At 40.5% G+C, this 8,858-nt stretch overlaps 1 protein-coding gene across 2 annotated transcripts in view; it reads right to left on the minus strand.

Annotated features, from left to right (window-relative positions):
• LOC139408360 (NIMA-related kinase 6) overlaps positions 1-6,840 on the minus strand; it is a 78,240-nt gene extending 71,400 nt beyond the window's left edge. Inside the window, exon 1 of one of the 2 annotated variants that reach the window (XM_071152134.1) lies at positions 6,541-6,840. The gene's annotated coding sequence lies outside the window, so the exon portion shown is untranslated. The remainder of the gene's footprint in view (positions 1-6,540) is intronic. The other variant, XM_071152135.1, reaches the window with a different exon arrangement.
• Between the last annotated feature and the right edge of the window lie 2,018 nt (positions 6,841-8,858).

Genomic DNA, 8,858 nt, shown 5'->3' on the forward strand with positions numbered 1-8,858 from the left:
TCCAAATGCACTCTATGTAAAATAAATACATGTAAAAAAAAAAAATTATCATTGGTTCCTGATCGTTCTTGTATCTCTCAGATATAAGACAGACACTTCAGAACAAATTTCCTATGGATATATTTGTTTTACTATCTATTTATTCATGTATGACACTGTTAATCATTGCGATTCTATTGGCTAATAGCAGTAAGGCCAAATTCAATGTTTCATAAAATTCTTTGTTTATATATATTTTTTGATACCTTAAGGCAGGGATCATCAACTAGATTCAGCCGTGGACCAATTACTTCTTGACAGGATGGTCTTAGGGCCGGAACATAATTGCGAATAAGAAGCCCAAACAGATATAATGTTTGACTAAAACAATCATTTCAAACCTTGTTTACATTTATATATACAATCATGTGTCTCTATTATGCATGGGAATACATGGGAATAGATTTCTTAAATGAATTAATTTAAAAAATATATAGATATTGATTTTAGCATTTGCAAATTGGCTTAGTTCGATAGCTAGATTCATTGGATCTGATTTCCTGGTGTTTTTACAGTCTTTTATGTCCAACAATGAAAACTTAGGGGGCCAAATAAAACCAGTTGGGGAGCGGCCAGTTGGGGAACCCTGCCTGTGATTCAAAATAAAATAGCTAAATGATCCTTGGTATGACCATCTTAAAACAATTCCATATGTTAGCTTAGATGTAAGGATTACGGCAATTAAAAGCACTGGGCCACTACTGGCTGCCAATGGTTCTGGGCCTGACCTAGATCCCTGGATTCCCTGCTTCCATCCTGCACGGAGAGGACAATGGATCCCTAGTGGTACCTGAGCGACATTAATGATTTCCAGTTGGCTTGGCTTTGCCCTGGGACTGGGTCATTGACACCGAATGGGAGGAGGTCACCAGGGTGACGGGGCGACCTGCCAGACTCAGCTGGGGGAAGCAGTCCATGACCTTTTGACAGTTTGGCAGATATTTCTCACTTTTCTCGTTCCTCGCAATCCTCCGCAGAGGGAGCATTTGTTCTGTTGCTTTTTTTCCACTCAGTCGTGAAATAAGGACTGCAAATGTGACTAGATTACTATTTATGACATTCAAATTACAAACAACCTCGTTTGTTGGAAGAAAACGTGAGTCACAAATCCAGTTCTTAAGAAAAAAAGGGATCACACATGGCTCCTTAAACAATAACAGTATGGGCGTGCCGAGACTTGTCTTTCCTGTCCTTCCGAGCATTAAAAGCATTATTTTGCATTTGACTTACATTCTCTCTCTTCCTCTATATCTTTCTCTTTCTCTTTCTCGATCTCTGATGATGAGTCAGTCGTAATTGCTTACTGGAGTCTGAGACCGGTGCCAACTGGCAAGCGACCTTAACCTCCTCTGCACTACCAATACAGCTGCATTAATAACTGTTGATTAGTTACAAATGACAACCGGGCCTGGTGCCATGATGTTGGGCACATGTTGAGAGAGATGCATGTGTAGTGGGGTGCTACTAAGCATTTAACTTGGCCATTGTGGTGGCAGTAGGTCCCCTACTTGGTGTTCAATTGAGGAATTAGCTACTTGGGCTTCAGACTTGGGCTTTAGCCTGGCAGGCTATGGCTCTCATGGAGCAGTTGTGCATTGTGCAACCATTACACAGGGCTTGTCTTGGGTTCTACTTTGATACCCTCTGACTGGGACATGTTTCGAAATTACAATTATTACACAGTAATCATGTATCAAAGTACATCTTCCTGTACATCTTAGAAATAATATTCCAAGAAGGCAACTGCAGCAGTAGATCGTCCCTGAAATTTCTCTTTTAAATCTTCTAAACCAATCAAATAAAGAAACACATCAACAAATAAATAATCTTGGCAATGACAGCAGGGGGGACTCCAGGAGGTGCCTTCCAGAAATGGTGCTCGTCTTATTCTCTCCTTTCATCTCTCCACCAGTGAAAATAAATCTCAAAAGGGAGCGAGCAGCTAAGCAAGACGCAGAGCGCTAGCGACAACACTAATATGTGACATTGTGTCAGCTCCAGCCCCGTGCAGCTGTTTCCCCTTCTCCCGTCAGCTTGTAGCTCCACACACTCCAAGCCTCCCAAGAATGCCTGGGAAAGTTCTGAGGGGGGAGAACAGACGGGGGACTCTCCGGATATCAATGGCTGAGGCACAGCCCTCTACCACAGAGGAGGAGAAAAACAGCTTATTTTGCATGTTTTTCTTGCAAAACTTCTGTCTTGTCTTACATTTTAATTAGCATGCTTGGTTGATTTAGACTCATTTTCCGAGCAGTCAGACTCAGGTATAAGAGGGGAAGTGACAATGAAGAAGTGATCATTTGTATGGTAGGAAGTAGGTTTCAGATTGGAAGGAACCGGCAAGATAAGGTTGATTGAGCACGAGGTCTTTTATCACATAATGATAATGTGTATCAAATCAGCAATACCATCTGAGGTAGGTAGCTATGGTCCATACCTCCATAAAGATACCCATACATTAGTCTTTCTCCCTCCAGCAATCCTTCACTGGTCCATCATCCCCACACTCGTCCATTATACTGGATGATGTGCCGTCAACATCATCCAGTTTAAAGCCCACCTCCCGACCTTGTCACTCTGTGAAACGCATATATTCACCTTCTCTTACTATTATCACCTTGTGCATTTGATAACATTAATGATATTATTGTCAACTGCACTGGAAGAGGGGAAAATAAAACTGCCCTTTCTCTACTAGCCATTGGATATTTCTGAATAAAAGTACTGAAAATCATAGGAAATATTTCCTATCATGGCATAGCATGATGTGTTGTTTTGACTGACAGGGGTTTGAACCTAGCTCATATGCATGACTGTGTTGGCCCTATGAGCAAAAGCTTATGCATTAGTTCTGGGGGGCTTATGCAAATCTTCAGGTTTACGGCAAGTTTACTCATCAAGTGAGCTTGGTTCACCAATCAACATAGTGATACATAGTGAAAAATGGGTCTTCGGTCATTCTTATGGTGAGGAGCTTGATACTTAAACCTGGCTAATACTAGACTAAACGGTTGTTCATAGACAAACGACACCAAAGTCAAATATACATAATTACTTGCATGTTAGAGTTTTTCGTCATGAATCTTGTTCTAAGGGCAGCTCGACAGAGTTGTCACTAGCTGACACAGCCACAGTCATCAAATCAGATTTGAAACCTAACCCTAACCTTAACTCATAACCTTAACCATACTGCTAACTCTAATGCCTAACCCTAACCTTAAAGCTCATTTTTGTTTTCGTGAATTTTTACAGTATAGACAATTTTGACTTTGCAGCTGGCCTATCTAAGGGGAAATTGCTCACTTCTGCCTCCGGGACATGACTCGTGACAATAAATTTCAACCTCCTCAATACTTGGTAATAAGGACATACATCTTTTGATCACTAAGTGTAGTTCAGTCCAGGAACAGTCTTAGGTTCCCTTTTGGTGGTTGTGTGTGTGAGTTATATCCCACAAACCACAGATGTTATCTAATACATGTTGCTCTCATAACACTGATGAAGCAGATAATGACTTTAATCGTCTTGGGTATGTCGTCACGACTGAACTGGCCTGATTCTTCAGACACGCGGGTCCCTGTTGATCTGCTTGACGGAGGCCACATTTGTTTTGCCCATCCTCTTGCAGTTGCCAAAATTGTTGCGTTGGTATTTCACCTCTGACTCCAGGCCACAGTTTTGTCAATCACGCACACTGTCAGTGCCCAGTCTACAGTTTATTAAAATAACTGCAAGTGACGATGGGGTATTTTCGTGCCGTTTTGAATGACAGCGGCTTCCAGAAATGGCCTGTTCCATTTTAAGAACGCTGTCCGACATACGCCCTCACTGCATCCAGGGCCCAAGTGGGCCGAACCACGCGTACGGGTGAGTGGGGCGGGTGGAAGTGGGCGATATCCAATTACCAAAGAGCAATGAGTTAAAGTATGGGTGAGATGGTCTAAAAATACAAGCGTCTATATCGGGCCTCTTGGTCACTCCTTTTGCATTTATGTAGTGTTCTGTGTGACAGCTGCGTTGCGTCAGATTGTAAAAGCCATCAGTCCACGGTCTGCTTTCTATGAAAGAGACCCTACAAGAGGATTCTGTACTCACACAGGCTCAGAGTGGTTTCAGGCAGTTGAAAGAAAGACACATATTTGGCCTTTAGTTCCACCTATGAGCATCTGCAAATAGCAACAAATGTCAACACTTTTTGGAGCAGACATTTTGGTTCTCTGGATCAACACCAGACCAGTTCAAAACAAGGAGAGGTCACTTCCCAGTGAACTTTGATTACCTCCTAGCCTTTTCATAAGCATGATGCCTATGTATTGTAGCAGCCCATGGGAATTGCATGAAGGTCTCTGAAATGTGCATTGCATCTTGGCACATCATGCCATTACTATTCCAAACCAAAGGGTGAGAGGAGCTGTTCGCTTTCCACATGCTGGTTGTGTTAGACCCTTGTTGTAGCACTCACCACTAGCACCTGCCCGCAACGCAGCTGACACGTGACTAATTTTAGCGAGGTATTGGGCCTGGTATGCCCAGGCATCCTAACAACCTCCAACCACCACACAGTTCCCCTCATACCCACCCTTCAGTGATCACCTCTGCTCTGGTAACACGCGTCATATTTGTTTATACCACCGCATCAATGACAAATAAACAGGATCGCCATGACGTGCATCATACTCCGATTTCACTGTAAACAAATGGATCTCTCACATCGAAACCTGGGCTAACATCTGGTTATCATTTTCTGGTTGTCGAAAAGGAGAACGTGTAATACAACCTGTTATTTTACACATTAGTAACGCTGTTGTTTCACTTGTATTTTTTATTTTATTCAAACCACAAAGACCAGGGAGATTTACCAATGCTTCACAAAGAAGGGTAACTACTGGTAGATGGGGAGGAATAAAACAAATGCAGACATTGAATATCCCTTTGAGCATGATGAAGTTATTAATTACACTTTGGATGGTGTATCAATACACCCAATCACTACAAAGTTACAGGCGTCCTTTCTAACTCAGTTGCTGGAGAGGAAGGAAACCACTCAGGGAGTTCACCAAGAGGCCAATGATTACTTTAAAACGGTTACAGAGGCTGTGATAGGAGAAAACTGAGGATGGATCAACAACATTGTAGTTACTCCACAATACAAACCTAAGTGACAGAACGAAAACAAAACACTAAAGCAATACTGCATAAAATGTGGCAAATCAATTAACTATTTTTCCTGAATATGTGTTATGTTTGGGGCAAATCCAATGCAACACATTACTGAGTACCACTCTCCATATTTTCAAGCATTGTGGTGGCTGCATCATGTTATGGGTATGCATGTAATTGTTAAGGACTGGAATGTTTTTCAGGATAAGAAATAAACAGAAGGGAGCAATGCACAGGCACAATCCCAGAGGAAAACCTGGTTCAGTCTACTTGCCACCAATTCACCTTTTAGCAGGACAATAACATAAAACACAAAGCCAAATCTACACTGCAGTTCCTTACCAAGAAGACAGTGAATGCTCCTGAATGGCCGAGTTACAGTTTTGACTTAAATCTACTTGAAAATCTATGACAAGACCTGAAAATGTCTAGCAATGATCAACAACCAATTTGACAGAGCTTGAATAATTTTCAAAATAATTATGGATAAATGTTGCACAATTCAGGTGTTGAAAGCTCTTGAAAACTTACCAAGAAAGACTCACAGCTGCAATCGCTGGCAAGGTGCTTCTACAAAGTATTGACTCGGGGATGTGAATACTTATGTAAATTTGATATTTCTGTATGTCATTCTCAATAAATTTGCAAAAATGTCTAAAACCTTGTTTTCACTTTGTCAATTTTGGGCATTGTATGTATATGGGTGAGAGGAAAAATATATTTAATACATTTTGTATTCCTAATGTAACACAACAAAATGTGTAATAAGTCAAGGGGTATGGATACTTTCTGAAGGCACTGTATTCTTGTGAAAGCCTTCCATATCAATTAAATGTTTTAAATTAGACTAAATATAATTTACATTGTCAGAATATTCTAAATTTATAGCAGCTATAAAAAGACAATTTGAGCGTGAGTTGATAATAAAAAACAACGTTTCCCGTACTTACTCAAGTAGCGTTGATGTGGTAAACTGTCGCAACATACAGTATGGTTGTCGAATTTGACCAACCTTGTTTTTGGCTAATGCTGCCAGTCCGTACCGCAGCCAAACTGCCATACCCTGTAGCTACAGTATTCTTTGACGAATGATTCCGCGCAAAATCTAGATTTAGAACTTTTTTTGACAATTCCCCAGAACGCATGAGACACAGGGAGACACTGGTAAACACTCCGTGAACGAAACAAAATATGCAACAGAAATGACAGCCGAGTCCCGCGCTACTTTGTAACTTTTGTCACTAAGTCAAGTGCTGGGCTGTCTTCAAGTTTGCAACTATGTTGGCTACAATGACAATGGTTCTAAAAAAGTAATGAATTCAACACGTTTGAGTATTTTACCTGATTTTGCTGAGTTTTTCTCTTCACGCTGACGTTTTGGAATAAGGAAGGTGTAAACAGAGTTACATTAATCCGTGTTGTGCAACTCCCCCTTCGACAGCTCTAAAGTTCTCTCTCTCTCTCTCTCTGTCGCTCTCTCTTTCTCTCCGTCGCTCTCTCTGTCCCGCGCCTCTTTTACTGTCGCATGCCACGAAGGCCACTCAAACGAATCTGACCACACTTATTCTTTTACCGAGAGGAGAAACTGTAGGAGGAAGGTCGCTCGTGCAGTCAATTCAATAGTCGAGGGCGCGAATCAACGTCACATGGACTGCATGTTTTTCGAAAATTGGGTCAAACGTCAAATAGCACAGAAACTCAACCCACTGCATATTACTGATGAATAGAGGTATAGGCTGCGAGAATATATTCCAATGTAGCGTATCTATAGCCTACTCAGTTTCACAAACTTAGGTCAAACAGTATATATTTTTGAACCACTATCATAAAACCCATTCTGCTTTTTTTCCTTCAGAGTAGACCTAATAGTTATACAGTCAGGGCACGTGAAGCATGGTCATGCACTTTCGATACAGATATAATTTAGGACCTACAAAGTTAATTTATGTAACTTCCATATCACACTTTTTTATCTTGATGATATACACCAAACATATTTTATTTATCAACTTGTATTGTTGTATTATTGTATGATCGCATAGGTTGTTTAGATTATTCTATGTGACTGTTTTGAATTATGCATATAACGATTACGGTATAGACTATGTTCAGACATCTTTAATAAAATATATGTTTAACCTTTATTTAACTAGGCAAGTCAGTTAAGAACAAATTCTTATTTAGAACAACGGCCTACCCCAGGCAATCCCGGATGACGCTGGGCCAATTGTGCACCTCCCTATGGGACTCCCAAACACAGCCGGATGTGATTCAGCCTGAATTCAAACCAGGGACTGTAGTGTTGCCTCTTGCACTGAGATGTAGTGCCTTAGACCGCTGCGCCACTTGGGAGCAGATCATTGGTTGAGAACTATGCAAGGAAGGATGGTTATCATAAAGTATCTTGTGTCAACAGTTCAGACTGAGGATAACCTGGCAAATATGTTTTGTCAGAGCTCACCTGACTGATTTCCTTTGTTTATTTTAAAAGTGAAATCAATGCAATAAAAAATGTATTTATACACATCAATTTGACATTCTACATCAAAAATATCTACAAGAAATCTCTTTGAACTGTAATCTTGTGTGTTGACCTTCCTTATAAAACCTAACATAAAAAAATTATTAGGTCAAAATTACCATACAAAAACCCCAGTGTCCTTCAAACCTACCAACAGATATACAGTCCATACTGTAAAAAGCTGTGTAGTACAGTACATTCTGTAGTAGGCTTTGTATTGATAGACTGACATGTTAACTTCTCTCTGACTTTTAGCCAAGCAACAGTTAAAGGATAGATACATTCTCATAAAGGAACTCTTGTTCAGAGATATTCCCAATAGTTGTGCTCTGGTGATTTGTGTAATGCCTTGTATGCCCTGGGGCTGTGCATGTTGTGAAACATATGTTCCCCAGAAAAATTAGTTGCATCGCACTGATTCGGAGGCCCACAGCTTTCGAAGGCGAGTGGTAGGACAAGCAGACACTTGCTCATAACGTCTCTGACACAAGAATGAGTAACATGGCCTGCATATCCTGTAGGACAGGGTTTCCTCAACTCGGTCCTGGGGCCTCCCAGGGGTGCACAAAGCTTGATGATGAGATTATTATTTGAAATAGCTGGTCACTAATAATGTTTACATGCAATTTCACCCACTTTAAACGTACAGTATATACTGTGTTCTATTCATGTCTTATCCCATATAACTACTGCTGTACACCTTTTATATTCGTATACTATCTTTACACTCCCCTTGACTTTTTCCACATTTTGTTACATTACAGCCTTATTCTAAAATGTTTATAAAAATATACACACAATATCCCATAATGCCAAAGCGAAAACAGCTTTTTAGAAATGTTTGCAAATGTATCAAAACTAAAAAACAGTAATACCTTATTTACATAAGTATTCAGACCCTTTGCTATGAGACTTGAAATTGAGCTCAGGTGCATCTTGTTTCCATTGATCATCCTTGAGATGTTTCTATAACTTGATTGGAGTCCACCTGTGGTAAAGTCAATTGATTGGACATGATTTGGAAAGGCACACACCTGTCTATAAGGTCCCACAGTTGACAGTGCATGTCAGAGCAAAAACCAAGCCATGAGGTCGAACGAATTGTCCATAGAGCTCCGAGACAGGATTGTGTCGAGGA

The sequence above is a fragment of the Oncorhynchus clarkii genome, chromosome 5 (genome assembly GCF_045791955.1).
Source record: "Oncorhynchus clarkii lewisi isolate Uvic-CL-2024 chromosome 5, UVic_Ocla_1.0, whole genome shotgun sequence".
Lineage (NCBI taxonomy): Eukaryota > Metazoa > Chordata > Actinopteri > Salmoniformes > Salmonidae > Oncorhynchus > Oncorhynchus clarkii.